This window comes from Lycium barbarum, chromosome 11 (genome assembly GCF_019175385.1).
Source record: "Lycium barbarum isolate Lr01 chromosome 11, ASM1917538v2, whole genome shotgun sequence".
In the NCBI taxonomy this organism is placed as follows: Eukaryota; Viridiplantae; Streptophyta; class Magnoliopsida; order Solanales; family Solanaceae; genus Lycium; species Lycium barbarum.
Genome location: NC_083347.1, coordinates 70,394,706 through 70,419,359, shown reverse-complemented (window position 1 = coordinate 70,419,359; position 24,654 = coordinate 70,394,706).

Sequence of the window (24,654 nt, the reverse complement as noted above, 5' to 3'; positions counted from 1 at the left end):
AGCTCCGGGTACCCATCATGGCCCTCTAGTTGGGTCGTGACATAAGTTGTGTCAGAGCGGTTCGTCCTAGGGTGTATTTACGAGTCGTGTCCAGTAGAGTCTTGTTTATGTGTGTGAAGCGCGCCATACTTATAAACAAGAGGCTGTGGGGGCATTTAGGAATAATTGACCTTATTTCTTCTTCTTAGATTGTGCGATAGAGCCATGGCACAAGGATTCTCCTTTTTCTTAATAATGTGTTATTATTTCAGCACTGCCTATGAAGAGGAAGGCAACAGCTGTCCAGAAGGGCAAAACAGCGACAGGAAGGCGGACTGAACAGGAACCACCGGCAAACGTAGAGGAGGGTGAGTCCCATAATAAGGTCCCATCCCGGACCTCTCACACTCCACTTATCCCAAAAGAGCATGAAGGGGTTTCAGCTCCAGCTCCAGTACATCCAGTCCCTCCACTAGGTGCCTCAGGCCAACAAATGATTGAGGCTATTCAATTGTTGACCAAGTTAGTTGCTGCCTAGGCTCAGCGGCAGGGTGCGAGTCAAGGTGATAGGGCGGTTAGTGCAAGAGCCCGTGATTTTATCAGCCTGAATCCTCCAGAATTTTATGGGTCGAAGCCAGATGAAGACCCACAAGGTTTTATAGATGAGATGTTGAGGACGTTAAGGATAATACATGCTTCCGATATGGAGTCAGTTGAATTGGCTTCCTATAGATTGTGGGACGTAACCGTTCTTTGGTACAATAACTGGGTATCTTCGACAAGGGAAAATGTGCCTCCCCCGATATGGAAAGAGTTCGTAGACGCCTGCCTTTGTCATTATTTGCCACCCGAGGTTCGATGGGCTCGAGCCGACAGGTTTTTAAATCTCAGACCGGAGAGTATGAGCGCTCGAGAGTATAGTCTCCAGTATAATTCCTTGGCTAGATATACTCCAGCTATGGTAACCGACATGGGGGACCGTGTCCATCGGTTTGTTATCGGCTTGGGGCCACATTTGATTAAAGATTGCTTGACAGTTTCACTCCAGGAGGGGCTGGACGTCTCCCGTATTCTGACCCATGCTCCGAATTTGGAAGAGCATCAGCAGCCGCACAGGGGTGAGTGTGATATTGATAGAGGGCATAGTAAGAGGGCTAGATCTGTAGGTGCTAATAGTGAGTATAGAAGGGGTCAGAGACAGTAGTACTATAGGTATTCAGGTCAGTCTGCGACTAGTGCACCTCCTTGATTTACGGGTAAGAGACTTGATCGACCTATTTATTCTGGACCCGGTGAGAACTCTAGAGTTTCGGGTTCCCAGTATGGAGGCGATCCCAGTCAGAAGAGACCGCCGGTACCACGATGCAGCCAATGTGGTAAGCTGCATTCGGGACAGTGTCGCCGAGGTTTTGATATTTGTTACGCCTGTGGTAAGATAGGGCACTTGACGTGTGATTGCCCATCGGTGGGTGACAGAGTTAGAGTTCAGCCCGTGGGATTAACAGCCGGCTCCTCATCATCTGTACGCCTTTTAAGGCAAGGCTTGCAGGAGCCGTCAGCCTACCGCAGGGGCAAAGAGGGAGCATCTAGTTCGAGTGGCCCTCAGCCCCGTATATATGCATTAGTCGGGTGGTAGGATCTTGAGTCTTCCCCTGACGTTGTCACAAGTATATTATCAGTACTCTCTCATGATGTTTTTGCATTTATTGATCCGGGGTCTACTTTATGGTACATTACTCCTTATATTGCTGATCGTATTGGGGTGCAACCCGACCCAATAAAACCTTTTGAAGTGTCTACTCCTATCGGCGATCCAGTAATAGCTAGACAAGGATATAAGAACTGTGTGGTTGTGGTGTGTAATCGTCACACTGTAGCTGATTTGATCGAGCTGAAAAAGTTGGATTTTGATATTATTACGGGCATGGATTAGTTGGCCTCCTGTAATGCCAATGTTGACAGTTGACTGAAAGTGGTTCGATTCTAGTTTCCAGGAGAGCTCATGTTAGAATGGAAAGGTAATATAGCATCTCCAAGAGGTAGTTTATTTCTTATCTCAAAGCGAGGAAGATGATTGCTAAAGGTTATATTTATCATTTAGTTCAGGTTCGTGACACCGAAGCAAAGCCACAAACTCTTCAATCGGTTCTGATAGTAAATGAATTTCTAGATGTATTTCTAGATAAGCTCCCAAGTCTTCCAACAGAACGGGAGATTGATTTTGCTACTGATGTGCCGGATACAAAGCCGATATCCGTTCCTCCTTACAGAATGACTCCTGCAGAATTGAAAGAGCTGAAATGAAGGATTTGCTCGAGAAGGGAATTATTATGTCACACCCCAATTCCACTAGGGTGTGATGGGCACCCGACCCCATATCCGGAGCCGAGCGAACCCACAGATTCTTATTACACACATAATTTCTTCAGACGCTGAAAATCAGATAAAAGTAAAATGCATATTAAGCTTTCAAAATCCATCTTTTATCGTTCTCAATTTTAGGCAAAATCCGTAATTATATAAAATTTACTACATAACACAGAATGACATATCGGCTGATGGAGCCGCTTACAGACTGATAACCAATACCCACGACTCTGTCTGCAAACTCTCTAACATAAATCCAGAATTCATAACATGCATATACAAACTCTGACTCGGCAACACTCCAGGAGCAAATGGAGCCTGCCAACTCCGCTGGAACATCTTCGGTAATAACTTCAACTCATCTGGGTGTACCTGCGCGGCATGAAACGCAGCCCCCGAAGAAGAGGGGTTAGTATGAAAAATGTACTGAGTATGTAAAGCATAAAGTACAATAAACAGAATCATAATCAGGTCCAGAAATCCAGAAATATAACAGAGGAGAACATATCGAAATCGGAGGTACCGAAGTATAACAGACAGTATCATGATAGGGATCGGGAGTACAGACGTACAACAGAAGGAATCATAATCAGAGTCAGAAGTACAGAAAGTAAGTACAATAACCGGGATATCAAAGTCCTTACTCATAAAGCAGAGATAATGCATGTCAGAACATATGCCATATCCGGTCCCCATTATGGGACTCGGTGAACAGACGTGGTCGCCACCCCGGCACTGGCGCCACAACACATCATACTCCGGATTAGGAAATAGCTCCGTAACATATCATATCAGATCATATCAGAGTGTGCACATATCATAGCATATCAGATGGCCATATCATATCATATCATAGCATATCAGAATTAGCGTACATGGCACAGCATACTCCACAACCCATGTACATATATACCTGCCCCCTCACATCGAGGCACGGCGAACAATGCAGTGGAATACGCGTGATAACATATCCTGGCCCGGGCTCAGTGAAGGAAGCATTGAGGCATCCACGAGTGGAGTAGTGAGAAACTTATGCATCATAAAATATTTACAAAGACTCGACAGAATAATCCGAATGACAGGTCATTTAAGAAAGAAATCAGACGATAGTCATAGCACGTACCTTTCGGATGTCGCGGGGGATTATATCAAAATAAGCTTTCTGAAATCGTTTTCATGTTTCAAAATGCATTATGGAACTCAACAAAATAATTCAAACAAACGTCATATAGTAGTTAGAAGAGTAGCCAAGAGTTTCCTTGGAATTCTACTTCAAAACAAGTCAAACGGAACAAATCAGAAAAATCCGGGAATAGTGGGCCCACCTCGGGTCAAACGAGGTGGCGTACATAATTTACGTATGTTACACTTCATAACATCACTTGTGAGAGTTTTAAGATAGTTGGGTTCTATTTGTGCAAATTCTAGATGTTTAGGCAATTTTCCTAACTATTCATACACTTTCAATTCAATTCTACTGAATGAAAAAGGGGCAAATTCAGATGCGAATTTCTAAGAGTAGAGTCGTCCCCGAGGGTCGTATCCAAGCCTATCATACCTAGGACATGCCAAGAGAATGAAAAGCAAAGCTTTACATACCTTATTCGCTCCTTACGCCTCTCTAAATTCAAATCCCGTTTCGTCCAAAATCTACATTTGGTCACATTTACCAAATATAAATCATAAGGTTTAAAAGTTCAATCTTAACCAATACTTGTCTACAGAAATTTGGGCAGCATCTCCCCTATACATATAGCATCCCCGAGAATTTAACTCGGCCAAAATAATTCAACAACAACACCAACAACACCAACAATCATTACAAAACACAATATAGCATAACTAGACTTCTTTCCAACATAGTGCAATAGCTTTCATTCCAACTTCACATTTTCAATTCAATACCAACATTCTCATATTCATTTACTAATCAAGATCACTCCAATACAATTCGGAACATTTCATATCATTTTACAAAATATTCACAAAATATACAAATTTTCCACCAAACCATAATCCATCCAAAACTTCTAATCTTCAACATACATATTCATAACATATTTCCACCTTCCAATTTCATCAACCAAAATCATAATTCACATCTTAACAACTTCATTTCCATAATATCACAAAATCATTCTAAAGTGACATAATCTTCTACATTCCAATTCAATACCAACTTAAACCATTTAACCTTCATTTACATTATAAGAATCACAACAACATAACTAACATATTAAACAAAATTAGTTCATTTCCATTTTTCGCCTCCAAACCACACGACCACATTCCATAATTCCAACTTCCACCAAATTCATTCAACTTTCATTTCCAATATAAATTTCACCATAACCACAACTAGAATACAACATAAAATTCAACTCATATTATATATACAACAATATACATACACGGCTACACCCTTACATACATACCCACTTTGCAAACTTCCATATTTCCATAATTTCTACTCATTTCTACATACTACAACATAAACAAACCTTCATAACATAAGAAAAAGGAATTGATTCTTACCTTTTTTTACAATCTTCTTCACTTGACCAAGTTGTCAACTTGAAGAAACAAGTGCTCTTTCTTCCAAAACAACTACACCAAGTTGTAAAGGACCCTTGAATTAGTGGAAATACCACAAGAAAATAATTTTTGGAGAAAGATTTTAGGGAGCTAAATTTTCATGGTCATGGCCGAATGCCATGATTTTGCTCTTTAACTTTTGCTTTGTTCTTGCTCTCTTATTTCTTGAAGTTTCTAAATGTTTCAAAACAACTTAAATGGTCCCTTATATTAATTTGCCACATGGAAAATTCCCATGGGCTTGGGCCATTACACCATGGCCGGCCAACCTCACTTTTGGGCCTAAATTTTCTCTTTTTTTTTTTTTTTGGGCCAACCCGGTTGGTCCCGAGTTGGGCCTAGCCCACTGACCTTTCGACCTTAAAACGTCACCTGGGAACACACGACCTATGGTTGGAAAGCTAATTCAATTATCTACAACTTATATTTCTTGGTATTTTTTTTCCAAATTCCAAAGTTATAATATCGTTTTTGCCCCTCGAAGTCAGGTCACCCGAAAACGTTTTCTTAAAAATATTCGTTTGGAGGGCTTCCACTTTGATTTGGCCCAAGGGTCCTTCTTGAGTTGTGTTTAACTTTACATATGTGATTCATATGAATTTTCAGACGTTCCAAGAAAATCTCGATGTGTGGGCCCCACCTTGGCAAATAATCTGACGTTCAAAAATACGGGATATAACATCCTCCCCCCCCCCTTTAAAACATTCGTCCTCGAATGTTCAGCTGTCTTTATGGGATCTTATAACACTTTAGGGGGGTCCTCTTATAGTTATCCTTCTCTTCCTTATCTTCTACCGTATTTTCCTTCATAATGGCTCTTCTCGGTCTTTACGTGAGTATCATGGGTTTCCTAACCCACCATACCAAGTTAGTATCCTTGTCCTTCCCAAGTCATATCTTCTCTGTTATTATTTCGTCACAAGGATTTATCGTTCTTTTTCTTACTTCGTATTCCTTGTCGCAGTCACTATTTCTTTAGTCCTATTTTTTTGAAATTGGTTCTCGAACCTCACACATTCCTGTTTTGCTCCATATGACCGCTTCTTATCCTTTTCATATGCCTATCTTCGAATTGTTATTCAATAATCTCGTACCTTGCCAATAATTTCTCCCGGGCTTCCCTTACCGGGATTTCTTACCTTTTTCCAATATTTTGGTTCCTTTGTCTTCCACTTACCCACACTTTCCTTTCCCAATATTATTGTGTTAAAATTTCCAATCTTAATCTGTGATGAAAATAATATCACCTCATCTCGTAGCACTCGTACCATTTACCTTTGTTTTTATTTAGAGTTCAGTATCCTTATTCAATTTGGGGTCTTCCTTATCGTAACACCAGTAGCTGGACGCATGTGTCCACTGATACAATCATAAACGAAATATCGTACTCATTCATATACATATATACATATATTTATTACCAACTAGCCCACCAAACGCTTCCAAACGTCATTCAAGCCTATTCAAATTCCAAGTTGTGGCGTACTTTCTGTCTCTCTTCTAGTCTAGCCTATCGCGTGCTGTGTGGCCTTTTATGGTCTCCAACAATCTCGTATATTCTAAGTTCACTCAGGCTATTCTAGCTTTCCATTCGTCTCTTATGTCGGAATATATGGAATTCTTGCATACTTCCCAGGGGGTCACCCATCCTCCTACCTTAGCACGCTTAACCTCGAAACTTCGGTGAAATTCGGTGCCTTAATGCCGATATAATCGCGCCCGCTTCCTCATATGGCCCTTATTACATGATTTGGGGCTAGTCGAGGTCTTACAGATTCCGAGGCATGTTCGGAATACCCCCTTTCTTTTACAATTACCATTTTACCCTTCTTGATCTTCAATAGTCACCTTTTCAAATTCTTGTCATCCGCAATCTGTACGCAACAAATACTAACAATACCTTACAGAGCATACGACTATGTATCACATTCTAGCCACCCAGAACTTTCTGTCTCAGGTAACAGAACAAATATATCTAGACTTGCCCTTGTGACCTTTCCATATCGTCACTTACCTTTTTCCCTCGTATGTAAGGCTTACAAAAGAGTTTCATTTTTTTTCCTATGACTTGGCTCTATCGCACGATCTATGACAGAAAGAAGGTCAACAATCCCTAGATGCCCCGTAGCCTCCTGTTTATAAATGTGGCGCGCTACACACCATAAACAGGACTCTACCGGACACGACTTTGCAGACAACTCCTAGGACAGACCTGCTCTGATACCACTTTGTCACACCCCAATTCCACTAGGGTGTGATGGGCACCCGACCCCATATCCGTAGCCGAGCGAACCCACAGATTCTTATTACACACATAATTTCTTCAGACGCTGAAAATCAGATAAAAGTAAAATGCATATTAAGCTTTCGAAATCCATCTTTTATCGTTCTCAATTTTAGGCAAAATCCGTAATTATATAAAATTTACTACATAACACAGAATGACATATCGGCTGATGGAGCCGCTTACAGACTGATAACCAATACCCACGACTCTGTCTGAAAAGTCTCTAACATAAATCCAGAATTCATAACATACGTATACAAACTCTGACTCGGCAACACTCCGGGAGCAAATGGAGCCTGCCAACTCCGCTGGAACATCTTCGGTAATAACTTCAACTCATCTGGGTGTACCTGCGCGGCATGAAACGCAGCCCCCGAAGAAGAGGGGTCAGTACGAAAAATGTACTAAGTATGTAAAGCATAAAGTACAATAAATAGAATCATAATCAGGTCCAGAAATCCAGAAATATAACAGATGAGAACATATCAAAATCGGAGGTACCGAAGTATAACAGACAGTATCATGATCGGGATCGGGAGTACAGACGTACAACAGAAGGAATCATAATCAGAGTCAGAAGTACAGCAAGTATGTACAATAACCGGGATATCAAAGTGCTTACTCATAAAGCAGAGATAATGCATGTCAGAACATATGCCATATCCGGTCCCCATTATGGGACTCGGTGAACAGACGTGGTCGCCACCCCGACACTGGCACCACAACACATCATACTCCGGATTAGGAAATAGCTCCGTAACATATCATATCATATCATATCAGAGTGTGCACATATCATAGCATATCAGATGGCCATATCATATCATATCATATCATAGCATATCAGAATAAGCGTACATGGCACAGCATACTCCACAAACCATGTACACATATACCTGCCCCCTCACATCGAGGCACGACGAACAATGCAGTGGAATACGCGTGATAACATATCCTGGCCCGGGCTCAGTGAAGGAAGCATTGAGGCATCCACGAGTGGAGTAGTGAGAAACTTATGCATCATAAAATATTTACAAAGACTCGACAGAATAATCCGAACGACAGGTCATTTAAGAAAGAAATCAGACGATAGTCATAGCACGTACCTTTCGGATGTCGCGGGGGATTATATCAAAATAAGCTTTCTGAAATCGTTTTCATGTTTCAAAATGCATTATGGAACTCAACAAAATAATTCAAACAAACGTCATATAGTAGTTAGAAGAGTAGCCAAGAGTTTCCTTGGAATTCTACTTCAAAACAAGTCAAACGGAACAAATCAGAAAAATCCGGGAATAGTGGGCCCACCTCGGGTCAAACGAGGTGGCGTACATAATTTACGTATGTTACACTTCATAACATCACTTGTGAGAGTTTTAAGATAGTTGGGTTCTATTTGTGCAAATTCTAGATGTTTAGGCAATTTTCCTAACTATTCATACACTTTCAATTCAATTCTACTGAATGAAAAAGGGGCAAATTCAGATGCGAATTTCTAAGAGTAGAGTCGTCCCCGAGGGTCGTATCCAAGCCTATCATACCTAGGACATGCCAAGAGAATGAAAAGCAAAGCTTTACATACCTTATTCGCTCCTTACGCCTCTCTAAATTCAAATCCCGTTTCGTCCAAAATCTACATTTGGTCACATTTACCAAATATAAATCATAAGGTTTAAAAGTTCAATCTTAACCAATACTTGTCTACAGAAATTTGGGCAGCATCTCCCCTATACATATAGCATCCCCGAGAATTTAACTCGGCCAAAATAATTCAACAACAACACCAACAACACCAACAATCATTACAAAACACAATATAGCATAACTAGACTTCTTTCCAACATAGTGCAATAGCTTTCATTCCAACTTCACATTTTCAATTCAATACCAACATTCTCATATTCATTTACTAATCAAGATCACTCCAATACAATTCGGAACATTTCATATCATTTTACAAAATATTCACAAAATATACAAATTTTCCACCAAACCATAATCCATCCAAAACTTCTAATCTTCAACATACATATTCATAACATATTTCCACCTTCCAATTTCATCAACCAAAATCATAATTCACATCTTAACAACTTCATTTCCATAATATCACAAAATCATTCTAAAGTGACATAATCTTCTACATTCCAATTCAATACCAACTTAAACCATTTAACCTTCATTTACATTATAAGAATCACAACAACATAACTAACATATTAAACAAAATTAGTTCATTTCCATTTTTCGCCTCCAAACCACACGACCACATTCCATAATTCCAACTTCCACCAAATTCATTCAACTTTCATTTCCAATATAAATTTCACCATAACCACAACTAGAATACAACATAAAATTCAACTCATATTATATATACAACAATATACATACACGGCTACACCCTTACATACATACCCACTTTGCAAACTTCCATATTTCCATAATTTCTACTCATTTCTACATACTACAACATAAACAAACCTTCATAACATAAGAAAAAGGAATTGATTCTTACCTTTTTTTACAATCTTCTTCACTTGACCAAGTTGTCAACTTGAAGAAACAAGTGCTCTTTCTTCCAAAACAACTACACCAAGTTGTAAAGGACCCTTGAATTAGTGGAAATACCACAAGAAAATAATTTTTGGAGAAAGATTTTAGGGAGCTAAATTTTCATGGTCATGGCCGAATGCCATGATTTTGCTCTTTAACTTTTGCTTTGTTCTTGCTCTCTTATTTCTTGAAGTTTCTAAATGTTTCAAAACAACTTAAATGGTCCCTTATATTAATTTGCCACATGGAAAATTCCCATGGGCTTGGGCCATTACACCATGGCCGGCCAACCTCACTTTTGGGCCTAAATTTTCTCTTTTTTTTTTTTTTTGGGCCAACCCGGTTGGTCCCGAGTTGGGCCTAGCCCACTGACCTTTCGACCTTAAAACGTCACCTGGGAACACACGACCTATGGTTGGAAAGCTAATTCAATTATCTACAACTTATATTTCTTGGTATTTTTTTTCCAAATTCCAAAGTTATAATATCGTTTTTGCCCCTCGAAGTCAGGTCACCCGAAAACGTTTTCTTAAAAATATTCGTTTGGAGGGCTTCCACTTTGATTTGGCCCAAGGGTCCTTCTTGAGTTGTGTTTAACTTTACATATGTGATTCATATGAATTTTCAGACGTTCCAAGAAAATCTCGATGTGTGGGCCCCACCTTGGCAAATAATCTGACGTTCAAAAATACGGGATATAACATCCTCCCCCCCCCCTTTAAAACATTCGTCCTCGAATGTTCAGCTGTCTTTATGGGATCTTATAACACTTTAGGGGGGTCCTCTTATAGTTATCCTTCTCTTCCTTATCTTATACCGTATTTTCCTTCATAATGGCTCTTCTCGGTCTTTACGTGAGTATCATGGGTTTCCTAACCCACCATACCAAGTTAGTATCCTTGTCCTTCCCAAGTCATATCTTCTCTGTTATTATTTCGTCACAAGGATTTATCGTTCTTTTTCTTACTTCGTATTCCTTGTCGCAGTCACTATTTCTTTAGTCCTATTTTTTTGAAATTGGTTCTCGAACCTCACACATTCCTGTTTTGCTCCATATGACCGCTTCTTATCCTTTTCATATGCCTATCTTCGAATTGTTATTCAATAATCTCGTACCTTGCCAATAATTTCTCCCGGGCTTCCCTTACCGGGATTTCTTACCTTTTTCCAATATTTTGGTTCCTTTGTCTTCCACTTACCCACACTTTCCTTTCCCAATATTATTGTGTTAAAATTTCCAATCTTAATCTGTGATGAAAATAATATCACCTCATCTCGTAGCACTCGTACCATTTACCTTTGTTTTTATTTAGAGTTCAGTATCCTTATTCAATTTGGGGTCTTCCTTATCGTAACACCAGTAGCTGGACGCATGTGTCCACTGATACAATCATAAACGAAATATCGTACTCATTCATATACATATATACATATATTTATTACCAACTAGCCCACCAAACGCTTCCAAACGTCATTCAAGCCTATTCAAATTCCAAGTTGTGGCGTACTTTCTGTCTCTCTTCTAGTCTAGCCTATCGCGTGCTGTGTGGCCTTTTATGGTCTCCAACAATCTCGTATATTCTAAGTTCACTCAGGCTATTCTAGCTTTCCATTCGTCTCTTATGTCGGAATATATGGAATTCTTGCATACTTCCCAGGGGGTCACCCATCCTCCTACCTTAGCACGCTTAACCTCGAAACTTCGGTGAAATTCGGTGCCTTAATGCCGATATAATCGCGCCCGCTTCCTCATATGGCCCTTATTACATGATTTGGGGCTAGTCGAGGTCTTACAGATTCCGAGGCATGTTCGGAATACCCCCTTTCTTTTACAATTACCATTTTACCCTTCTTGATCTTCAATAGTCACCTTTTCAAATTCTTGTCATCCGCAATCTGTACGCAACAAATACTAACAATACCTTACAGAGCATACGACTATGTATCACATTCTAGCCACCCAGAACTTTCTGTCTCAGGTAACAGAACAAATATATCTAGACTTGCCCTTGTGACCTTTCCATATCGTCACTTACCTTTTTCCCTCGTATGTAAGGCTTACAAAAGAGTTTCATTTTTTTTCCTATGACTTGGCTCTATCGCACGATCTATGACAGAAAGAAGGTCAACAATCCCTAGATGCCCCGTAGCCTCCTGTTTATAAATGTGGCGCGCTACACACCATAAACAGGACTCTACCGGACACGACTTTGCAGACAACTCCTAGGACAGACCTGCTCTGATACCACTTTGTCACACCCCAATTCCACTAGGGTGTGATGGGCACCCGACCCCATATCCGGAGCCGAGCGAACCCACAGATTCTTATTACACACATAATTTCTTCAGACGCTGAAAATCAGATAAAAGTAAAATGCATATTAAGCTTTCGAAATCCATCTTTTATCGTTCTCAATTTTAGGCAAAATCCGTAATTATATAAAATTTACTACATAACACAGAATGACATATCGGCTGATGGAGCCGCTTACAGACTGATAACCAATACCCACGACTCTGTCTGAAAAGTCTCTAACATAAATCCAGAATTCATAACATACATATACAAACTCTGACTCGGCAACACTCCGGGAGCAAATGGAGCCTGCCAACTCCGCTGGAACATCTTCGGTAATAACTTCAACTCATCTGGGTGTACCTGCGCGGCATGAAACGCAGCCCCCGAAGAAGAGGGGTCAGTACGAAAAATGTACTAAGTATGTAAAGCATAAAGTACAATAAATAGAATCATAATCAGGTCCAGAAATCCAGAAATATAACAGATGAGAACATATCAAAATCGGAGGTACCGAAGTATAACAGACAGTATCATGATCGGGATCGGGAGTACAGACGTACAACAGAAGGAATCATAATCAGAGTCAGAAGTACAGCAAGTATGTACAATAACCGGGATATCAAAGTGCTTACTCATAAAGCAGAGATAATGCATGTCAGAACATATGCCATATCCGGTCCCCATTATGGGACTCGGTGAACAGACGTGGTCGCCACCCCGACACTGGCACCACAACACATCATACTCCGGATTAGGAAATAGCTCCGTAACATATCATATCATATCATATCAGAGTGTGCACATATCATAGCATATCAGATGGCCATATCATATCATATCATATCATAGCATATCAGAATAAGCGTACATGGCACAGCATACTCCACAAACCATGTACACATATACCTGCCCCCTCACATCGAGGCACGACGAACAATGCAGTGGAATACGCGTGATAACATATCCTGGCCCGGGCTCAGTGAAGGAAGCATTGAGGCATCCACGAGTGGAGTAGTGAGAAACTTATGCATCATAAAATATTTACAAAGACTCGACAGAATAATCCGAACGACAGGTCATTTAAGAAAGAAATCAGACGATAGTCATAGCACGTACCTTTCGGATGTCGCGGGGGATTATATCAAAATAAGCTTTCTGAAATCGTTTTCATGTTTCAAAATGCATTATGGAACTCAACAAAATAATTCAAACAAACGTCATATAGTAGTTATAAGAGTAGCCAAGAGTTTCCTTGGAATTCTACTTCAAAACAAGTCAAACGGAACAAATTAGAAAAATCCGGGAATAGTGGGCCCACCTCGGGTCAAACGAGGTGGCGTACATAATTTACGTATGTTACACTTCATAACGTCACTTGAGAGAGTTTTTAGATAGTCGGGTTCTATTTGTGCAAATTCTAGATGTTTAGGCAATTTTCCTAACTATTCATACACTTTCAATTCAATTCTACTGAATGAAAAAGGGGCAAATTCAGATGCGGATTTCTAAGAGTAGAGTCGCCCCCGAGGCTCATATCCAAGCCTATCATACCTAGGACATGTCAAGAGAATGAAAAGCTAAGCTTTACATACCTTATTCGCTCCTTACGCCTCCCCAAATTCAAATCTCGTTTCGTCCAAAATCTACATTTGGTCACATTTACCAAATATAAATCATGAGGTTTAAAAGTTCAATATTAACCAATACTTGTCTACAGAAATTTGGGCAGCATCTCCCCTATACATATAGCATCCCCGAGAATTTAACTCGGCCAAAATAATTCAACAACAACACCAACAATCATTACAAAACACAATATTGCACAACTAGTCTTCTTTCCAACATAGTGCAATAGCTTTCATTCCAACTTCACATTTTCAATTCAATACCAACATTCTCATATTCATTTACTAATCAAGACCACTCCAATACAATTCGGAACATTTCATATCATTTTACAAAATATTCACAAAATATACAAAATATACAAATTTTCCACCAAACCATAATCCATCCAAAACTTCTAATCTTCAACATATATATTCATAACATATTTCCACCTTCCAATTTCATCAACCAAAATCATAATTCACATCTTAACAACTTCATTTCCATAATATCACAAAATCATTCTAAAGTGACATAATCTTCTACATTCCAATTCAATACCAACTTAAACCATTTAACCTTCATTTACATTATAAGAATCACAACAACATAACTAACATATTAAACAAAATTAGTTCATTTCCATTTTTCTCCTCCAAACCACACGACCACATTCCATATTTCCAACTTCCACCAAATTCATTCAACTTTCATTTCCAATATAAATTTCACCATAACCACAACTAGAATACAACATAAAATTCAACTCATATTATATATACAACAATATACATACACAGCTACACCCTTACATACATACCCACTTTGCAAACTTCCATATTTCCATAATTTCTACTCATTTCTACATACTACAACATAAAGAAACCTTCATAACATAAGAAAAAGGAATTGATTCTTACCTTTTTTTACAATCTTCTTCACTTGACCAAGTTGTCAACTTGAAGAAACAAGTGCTCTTTCTTCCAAAACAACTACACCAAGTTGTAAAGGACCCTTGAATTAGTGGAAATACCACAAGAAAATAATTTTTGGAGAAAGATTTTAGGGAGCTAAATTTTCATGGTCATGGCCGAATGCCATGATTTTGCTCTTCAACTTTTGCTTTGTTCTTGCTCTCTTATTTCTTGAAGTTTCTAATTGTTTCAAGACAACTTAAATGGTCCCTTATATTAATTTGCCACATGGAAAATTCCCATGGGCTTGGGCCATTACACCATGGCCGGCCAACCTCACTTTTGGGCCTAAATTTTCTCTTTTTTTTTTTTTGGGCCAACCCGGTTGGTCCCGAGTTGGGCCTAGCCCACTGACCTTTCGACCTTAAAACGTCCATATCTCCTTGTACCGACGTCACCTGGGAACACACGACCTATGGTTGGAAAGCTAATTCAATTATCTACAACTTATATTTCTTGGTATTTTTTTTCCAAATTCCAAACTTATAATATCATTTTTGCCCCTCGAAGTCAGGTCACCTGAAAACGTTTTCTTAAAAATATTCGTTTGGAGGGCTTCCACTTTGATTTGGCCCAAGGGTCCTTCTTGAGTTGTGTTTAACTTTACATATGTGATTCATATGAATTTTCAGACGTTCCAAGAAAATCTCGATGTGTGGGCCCCACCTTGGCAAATAATCTGACGTTCAAAAATACGGGATATAACATCCTCCCCCCCTTTAAAACATTCGTCCTCGAATGTTCAGCTGCCTTTATGGGATCTTATAACACTTTAGGGGGGTCCTCTTATAGTTATCCTTATCTTCTACCGTATTTTCCTTTATAATGGCTCTTCTCGGTCTTTACGTGAACCCTTATTCCGTATCATGGGTTTCCTAACCCACCATACCAAGTTAGTATCCTTGTCCTTCCCAAGTCATATCTTCTCTGTTATTATTTCGTCACAAGGCTTTATCGTTCTTTTTCTTACTTCGTATTCCTTGTCGCAGACACTATTTCTTTAGTCCCAGTTTTTTGAAATTGGTTCTCGAACCTCACACATTCCTGTTTTGCTCCATATGACCGCTTCTTATCCTTTTCATATGCCTATCTTCGAATTTTTATTCAATAATCTCGTACCTTGCCAATAATTTCTCCCGGGCTTCCCTTACCGGGATTTCTTACCTTTTTCCAATATTTTGGTTCCTTTGTCTTCCACTTACCCACACTTTCCTTTCCCAATATTATTGTGTTAAAATTTCCAATCTTAATCTGTGATGAAAATAATATCACCTCATCTCGTAGCACTCGTACCATTTACCTTTGTTTTTATTTAGAGTTCAGTATCCTTATTCAATTTGGGGTCTTCCTTATCGTAACACCAGTAGCTGGACGCATGTGTCCACTGATACAATCATAAACGAAATATCGTACTCATTCATATACATATATACATATATTTATTACCAACTAGCCCACAAAACGCTTCCAAACGTCATTCAAGCCTATTCAAATTCCAAGTTGTGGCGTACTTTCTGTCTCTCTTCTAGTCTAGCCTATTGCGTGCTGTGTGGCCTTTTATGGTCTCCAACAATCTCGTATATTCTAAGTTCACTCAGGCTATTCTAGCTTTCCATTCGTCTCTTATGTCGGAATATATGGAATTCTTGCATACTTCCCAGGCGGTCACCCATCCTCCTACCTTAGCACGCTTAACCTCGAAACTTCGGTGAAATTCGGTGCCTTAATGCCGATATAATCGCGCCCGCTTCCTCATATGGCCCTTATTACATGATTTGGGGCTAGTCGAGGTCTTACAGATTCCGAGGCATGTTCGGAATACCCCCTTTCTTTTACAATTACCATTTTACCCTTCTTGATCTTCAATAGTCACCTTTTCAAATTCCTGTCATCCGCAATCTATACGCAACAAGTACTAACAATACCTTACAGAGCATACGACTATGTATCACATTCTAGCCACCCAGAACTTTCTGTCTCAGGTAACAGAACAAATATATCTAGACTTGCCCTTGTGACCTTTCCATATCGTCACTTACCTTTTTCCCTCGTATGTAAGGCTTACAAAAGAGTTTCATTTTTTTTCCTATGACTTGGCTCTATCGCACGATCTATGACAGAAAGAAGGTCAACAATCCCTAGATGCCCCGTAGCCTCCTGTTTATAAATGTGGCGCGCTACACACCATAAACAGGACTCTACCGGACACGACTTTGCAGACAACTCCTAGGACAGACCTGCTCTGATACCACTTTGTCACACCCCAATTCCACTAGGGTGTGATGGGCACCCGACCCCATATCCGGAGCCGAGCGAACCCACAGATTCTTATTACACACATAATTTCTTCAGACGCTGAAAATCAGATAAAAGTAAAATGCATATTAAGCTTTCGAAATCCATCTTTTATCGTTCTCAATTTTAGGCAAAATCCGTAATTATATAAAATTTACTACATAACACAGAATGACATATCGGCTGATGGAGCCGCTTACAGACTGATAACCAATACCCACGACTCTGTCTGAAAAGTCTCTAACATAAATCCAGAATTCATAACATACATATACAAACTCTGACTCGGCAACACTCTGGGAGCAAATGGAGCCTGCCAACTCCGCTGGAACATCTTCGGTAATAACTTCAACTCATCTGGGTGTACCTGCGCGGTATGAAACGCAGCCCCCGAAGAAGAGGGGTCAGTACGAAAAATGTACTAAGTATGTAAAGCATAAAGTACAATAAATAGAATCATAATCAGGTCCAGAAATCCAGAAATATAACAGATGAGAACATATCGAAATCGGAGGTACCGAAGTATATAACAGACAGTATCATGATCGGGATCGGGAGTACAGACGTACAACAGAAGGAATCATAATCAGAGTCAGAAGTACAAAAAGTATGTACAATAACCGGGATATCAAAGTGCTTACTCATAAAGGAGAGATAATGCATGTAAGAACATATGCCATATCCGGTCCCCATTATGGGACTCGATGAACAGACGTGGTCGCCACCCCGACACTGGCACCACAACACATCATACTCCAGATTAGGAAATAGCTCCGTAACATATCATATCATATCATATCAGAGTGTGCACATATCATAGCATATCAGATGGCCATATCATATCATATCATATCATAGCATATCAGAATAAGCGTACATGGCACAGCATACTCCACAAACCATGTACACATATACCTGCCCCCTCACATCGAGGCACGGCGAACAATGCAGTGGAATACGCGTGATAACATATCCTGGCCCGGGCTCAGTGAAGGAAGCATTGAGGCATCCACGAGTGGAGTAGTGAGAAACTTATGCATCATAAAATATTTACAAAGACTCGACAGAATAATCCGAATGACAGGTCATTTAAGAAAGAAATCAGACGATAGTCATAGCACGTACCTTTCGGATGTCGCGGGGGATTATATCAAAATAAGCTTTCTGAAATCGTTTTCATGTTTCAAAATGCATTATGGAACTCAACAAAATAATTCAAACAAACGTCATATAGTAGTTATAAGAGTAGCCAAGAGTTTCCTTGGAATTCTACTTCAAAACAAGTCAAACGGAACAAATCAGAAAAATCCGGGAATAGTGGGCCCACCTCGGGTCAAACGAGGTGGCGTACATAATTTACGTATGTTACACTTCATAACATCACTTGTGAGAGTTTTAAGATAGTTGGGTTCTATTTGTGCAAATTCTAGATGTTTAGGCAATTTTCCTAACTATTCATACACTTTCAATTCAATTCTACTGAATGAAAAAGGGGCAAATTCAGATGCGAATTTCTAAGAGTAGAGTCGTCCCCGAGGGTCGTATCCAAGCCTATCATACCTAGGACATGCCAAGAGAATGAAAAGCAAAGCTTTACATACCTTATTCGCTCCTTACGCCTCTCTAAATTCAAATCCCGTTTCGTCCAAAATCTACATTTGGTCACATTTACCAAATATAAATCATAAGGTTTAAAAGTTCAATCTTAACCAATACTTGTCTACAGAAATTTGGGCAGCATCTCCCCTATACATATAGCATCCCCGAGAATTTAACTCGGCCAAAATAATTCAACAACAACACCAACAACACCAACAATCATTACAAAACACAATATAGCATAACTAGACTTCTTTCCAACATAGTGCAATAGCTTTCATTCCAACTTCACATTTTCAATTCAATACCAACATTCTCATATTCATTTACTAATCAAGATCACTCCAATACAATTCGGAACATTTCATATCATTTTACAAAATATTCACAAAATATACAAATTTTCCACCAAACCATAATCCATCCAAAACTTCTAATCTTCAACATACATATTCATAACATATTTCCACCTTCCAATTTCATCAACCAAAATCATAATTCACATCTTAACAACTTCATTTCCATAATATCACAAAATCATTCTAAAGTGACATAATCTTCTACATTCCAATTCAATACCAACTTAAACCATTTAACCTTCATTTACATTATAAGAATCACAACAACATAACTAACATATTAAACAAAATTAGTTCATTTCCATTTTTCTCCTCCAAACCACACGACCACATTCCATATTTCCAACTTCCACCAAATTCATTCAACTTTCATTTCCAATATAAATTTCACCATAACCACAACTAGAATACAACATAAAATTCAACTCATATTATATATACAACAATATACATACACGGCTACACCCTTACATACATACCCACTTTGCAAACTTCCATATTTCCATAATTTCTACTCATTTCTACATACTACAACATAAAGAAACCTTCATAACATAAGAAAAAGGAATTGATTCTTACCTTTTTTTACAATCTTCTTCACTTGACCAAGTTGTCAACTTGAAGAAACAAGTGCTCTTTCTTCCAAAACAACTACACCAAGTTGTAAAGGACCCTTGAATTAGTGGAAATACCACAAGAAAATAATTTTTGGAGAAAGATTTTAGGGAGCTAAATTTTCATGGTCATGGCCGAATGCCATGATTTTGCTCTTCAACTTTTGCTTTGTTCTTGCTCTCTTATTTCTTGAAGTTTCTAAATGTTTCAAGACAACTTAAATGGTCCCTTATATTAATTTGCCACATGGAAAATTCCCATGGGCTTGGGCCATTACACCATGGCCGGCCAACCTCACTTTTGGGCCTAAATTTTCTCTTTTTTTTTTTTGGGCCAACCCGGTTGGTCCCGAGTTGGGCCTAGCCCACTGACCTTTCGACCTTAAAACGTCCATATCTCCTTGTACCGACGTCACCTGGGAACACACGACCTATGGTTGGAAAGCTAATTCAATTATCTACAACTTATATTTCTTGGTATTTTTTTTCCAAATTCCAAACTTATAATATCATTTTTGCCCCTCGAAGTCAGGTCACCTGAAAACGTTTTCTTAAAAATATTCGTTTGGAGGGCTTCCACTTTGATTTGGCCCAAGGGTCCTTCTTGAGTTGTGTTTAACTTTACATATGTGATTCATATGAATTTTCAGACGTTCCAAGAAAATCTCGATGTGTGGGCCCCACCTTGGCAAATAATCTGACGTTCAAAAATACGGGATATAACATCCTCCCCCCCTTTAAAACATTCGTCCTCGAATGTTCAGCTGCCTTTATGGGATCTTATAACACTTTAGGGGGGTCCTCTTATAGTTATCCTTATCTTCTACCGTATTTTCCTTTATAATGGCTCTTCTCGGTCTTTACGTGAACCCTTATTCCGTATCATGGGTTTCCTAACCCACCATACCAAGTTAGTATCCTTGTCCTTCCCAAGTCATATCTTCTCTGTTATTATTTCGTCACAAGGCTTTATCGTTCTTTTTCTTACTTCGTATTCCTTGTCGCAGTCACTATTTCTTTAGTCCCATTTTTTTGAAATTAGTTCTCGAACCTCACACATTCCTGTTTTGCTCCATATGACCGCTTCTTATCCTTTTCATATGCCTATCTTCGAATTTTTATTCAATAATCTCGTACCTTGCCAATAATTTATCCCGGGCTTCCCTTACCGGGATTTCTTACCTTTTTCCAATATTTTGGTTCCTTTGTCTTCCACTTACCCACACTTTCCTTTCCCAATATTATTGTGTTAAAATTTCCAATCTTAATCTGTGATGAAAATAATATCACCTCATCTCGTAGCACTCGTACCATTTACCTTTGTTTTTATTTAGAGTTCAGTATCCTTATTCAATTTGGGGTCTTCCTTATCGTAACACCAGTAGCTGGACGCATGTGTCCATTGATACAATCACAAACGAAATATCGTACTCATTCATATACATATATACATATATTTATTACCAACTAGCCCACAAAACGCTTCCAAACGTCATTCAAGCCTATTCAAATTCCAAGTTGTGGCGTACTTTCTGTCTTTCTTATAGTCTAGCCTATCGCGTGCTGTGTGGCCTTTTATGGTCTCCAACAATCTCGTATATTCTAAGTTCACTTAGGCTATTCTAGCTTTCCATTCGTCTCTTATGTCGGAATATATGGAATTCTTGCATATTTCCCAGGGGGTCACCCATCCTCCTACCTTAGCACGCTTAACCTCGAAACTTCGGTGAAATTCGGTGCCTTAATGCTGATTTAATCGCGCCCGCTTCCTCATATGGCCCTTATTACATGATTTGGGGCTAGTCGAGGTCTTACAGATTCTGAGGCATGTTCGGAATACCCCCTTTCTTTTACAATTACCATTTTACCCTTCTTGATCTTCAATAGTCACCTTTTCAAATTCTTGTCATCCGCAATCTGTACGCAACAAATACTAACAATACCTTACAGAGCATACGGCTATGTATCACATTCTAGCCACCCAGAACTTTATGTCTCAGGTAACAGAACAAATATATCTAGACTTGCCCTTGTGACCTTTCCATATCGTCACTTACCTTTTTCCATCGTATGTAAGGCTTACAAAAGAGTTTCATTTTTTTCCTATGACTTGGCTCTATCGCACGATCTATGACAGAAAGAAGGTTAAGAATCCCTAGATGCCCCGTAGCCTCCTGTTTATAAATGTGGCGCGCTGCACACCATAAACAGGACTCTACCAGACACGACTTTGCAGACAACTCCTAGGACAGACCTGCTCTGATACCACTTTGTCACACCCCAATTCCACTAGGGTGTGATGGGCACCCGACCCCATATCCGGAGCCGAGCGAACCCACAGATTCTTATTACACACATAATTTCTTCAGACGCTGAAAATCAGATAAAAGTAAAATGCATATTAAGCTTTCGAAATCCATCTTTTATCGTTCTCAATTTTAGGCAAAATCCGTAATTATATAAAATTTACTACATAACACAGAATGACATATCGGCTGATGGAGCCGCTTACAGACTGATAACCAATACCCACGACTCTGTCTGAAAAGTCTCTAACATAAATCCAGAATTCATAACATACATATGCAAACTCTGACTCGGCAACACTCCGGGAGCAAATGGAGCCTGCCAACTCCGCTGGAACATCTTCGGTAATAACTTCAACTCATCTGGGTGTACCTGCGCGGCATGAAACGCAGCCCCCGAAGAAGAGGGGTCAGTACGAAAAATGTACTAAGTATGTAAAGCATAAAGTACAATAAATAGAATCATAATCAGGTCCAGAAATCCAGAAATATAACAGATGAGAACATATCGAAATCGGAGGTACCGAAGTATAATAGACAGTATCATGATCGGGATCGGGAGTACAGACGTACAACAGAAGGAATCATAATCAGAGTCAGAAGTACAGAAAGTATGTACAATAACCGGGATATCAAAGTGCTTACTCATAAAGCAGAGATAATGCATGTCAGAACATATGCCATATCCGGTCCCCATTATGGGACTCGGTGAACAGACGTGGTCGCCACCCCGACACTGGCACCACAACACATCATACTCCGGATTAGGAAATAGCTCCGTAACATATCATATCATATCATATCAGAGTGTGCACATATCATAGCATATCAGATGGCCATATCATATCATATCATATCATAGCATATCAGAATAAGCGTACATGGCACAGCATACTCCACAAACCATGTACACATATACCTGCCCCCTCACATCGAGGCACGGCGAACAATGCAGTGGAATACGCGTGATAACATATCCTGGCCCGGGCTCAGTGAAGGAAGCATTGAGGCATCCACGAGTGGAGTAGTGAGAAACTTATGCATCATAAAATATTTACACTCGACAGAATAATCCGAATGACAGGTCATTTAAGAAAGAAATCAGACGATAGTCATAGCACGTACCTTTCAGATGTCGCGGGGGATTATATCAAAATAAGCTTTCTGAAATCGTTTTCATGCTTCAAAATGCATTATGGAACTCAACAAAATAATTCAAACAAACGTCATATAGTAGTTATAAGAGTAGCCAAGAGTTTCCTTGGAATTCTACTTCAAAACAAGTCAAACGGAACAAATTAGAAAAATCCGGGAATAGTGGGCCCACCTCGGGTCAAACGAGGTGGCGTACATAATTTACGTATGTTACACTTCATAACGTCACTTGTGAGAGTTTTAAGATAGTCGGGTTCTATTTGTGCAAATTCTAGATGTTTAGGCAATTTTCCTAACTATTCATACACTTTCAATTCAATTCTACTGAATGAAAAAGGGGCAAATTCAGATGCGGATTTCTAAGAGTAGAGTCGCCCCCGAGGCTCGTATCCAAGCCTATCATACCTAGGACATGCCAAGAGAATGAAAAGCTAAGCTTTACATACCTTATTCGCTCCTTACGCCTCCCCAAATTCAAACATAGTCTTCTTTCAATCATTACAAAACACAATATTGCATAACTAGTCTTCTTTCCAACATAGTGCAATAGCTTTCTTTCCAACTTCACATTTTCAATTCAATACCAACATTCTCATATTCATTTAGTAATCAAGATCACTCCAATACAATTCGGAACATTTCATATCATTTTACAATATATTCACAAAATATACAAAATATACATATTTTCCACCAAACCATAATCCATCCAAAACTTCTAATCTTCAACATACATATTCATAACATATTTCCACCTTCCAATTTCATCAACCAAAATCATAATTCACATCTTAACAACTTCATTTCCATAATATCACAAAATCATTCTAAAGTGACATAATCTTCTACATTCCAATTCAATACCAACTTAAACCATTTAACCTTCATTTACATTATAAGAATCACAACAACATAACTAACATATTAAACAAAATTAGTTCATTTCCATTTTTCTCCTCCAAACCACACGACCACATTCCATATTTCCAACTTCCACCAAATTCATTCAACTTTCATTTCCAATATAAATTTCACCATAACCACAACTAGAATACAACATAAAATTCAACTCATATTATATATACAACAATATACATACACGGCTACACCCTTACATACATACCCACTTTGCAAACTTCCATATTTCCATAATTTCTACTCATTTCTACATACTACAACATAAACAAACCTTCATAACATAAGAAAAACGAATTGATTCTTACCTTTTTTTACAATCTTCTTCACTTGACCAAGTTGTCAACTTGAAGAAACAAGTGCTCTTTCTTCCAAAACAACTACACCAAGTTGTAAAGGACCCTTGAATTAGTGGAAATACCACAAGAAAATAATTTTTGGAGAAAGATTTTAGGGAGCTAAATTTTCATGGTCATGGCCGAATGCCATGATTTTGCTCTTCAACTTTTTCTTTGTTCTTTCTCTCTTATTTCTTGAAGTTTCTAAATGTTTCAAGACAACTTAAATGGTCCCTTATATTAATTTGCCACATGGAAAATTCCCATGGGCTTGGGCCATTACACCATGGCCGGTCAACCTCACTTTTGGGCCTAAATTTTTTTTTTTTTTTTTGGGCCAACCCGGTTGGTCCCGAGTTGGTCCTAGCCCATTGACCTTTCGACCTTAAAACGTCCATATCTCCTTGT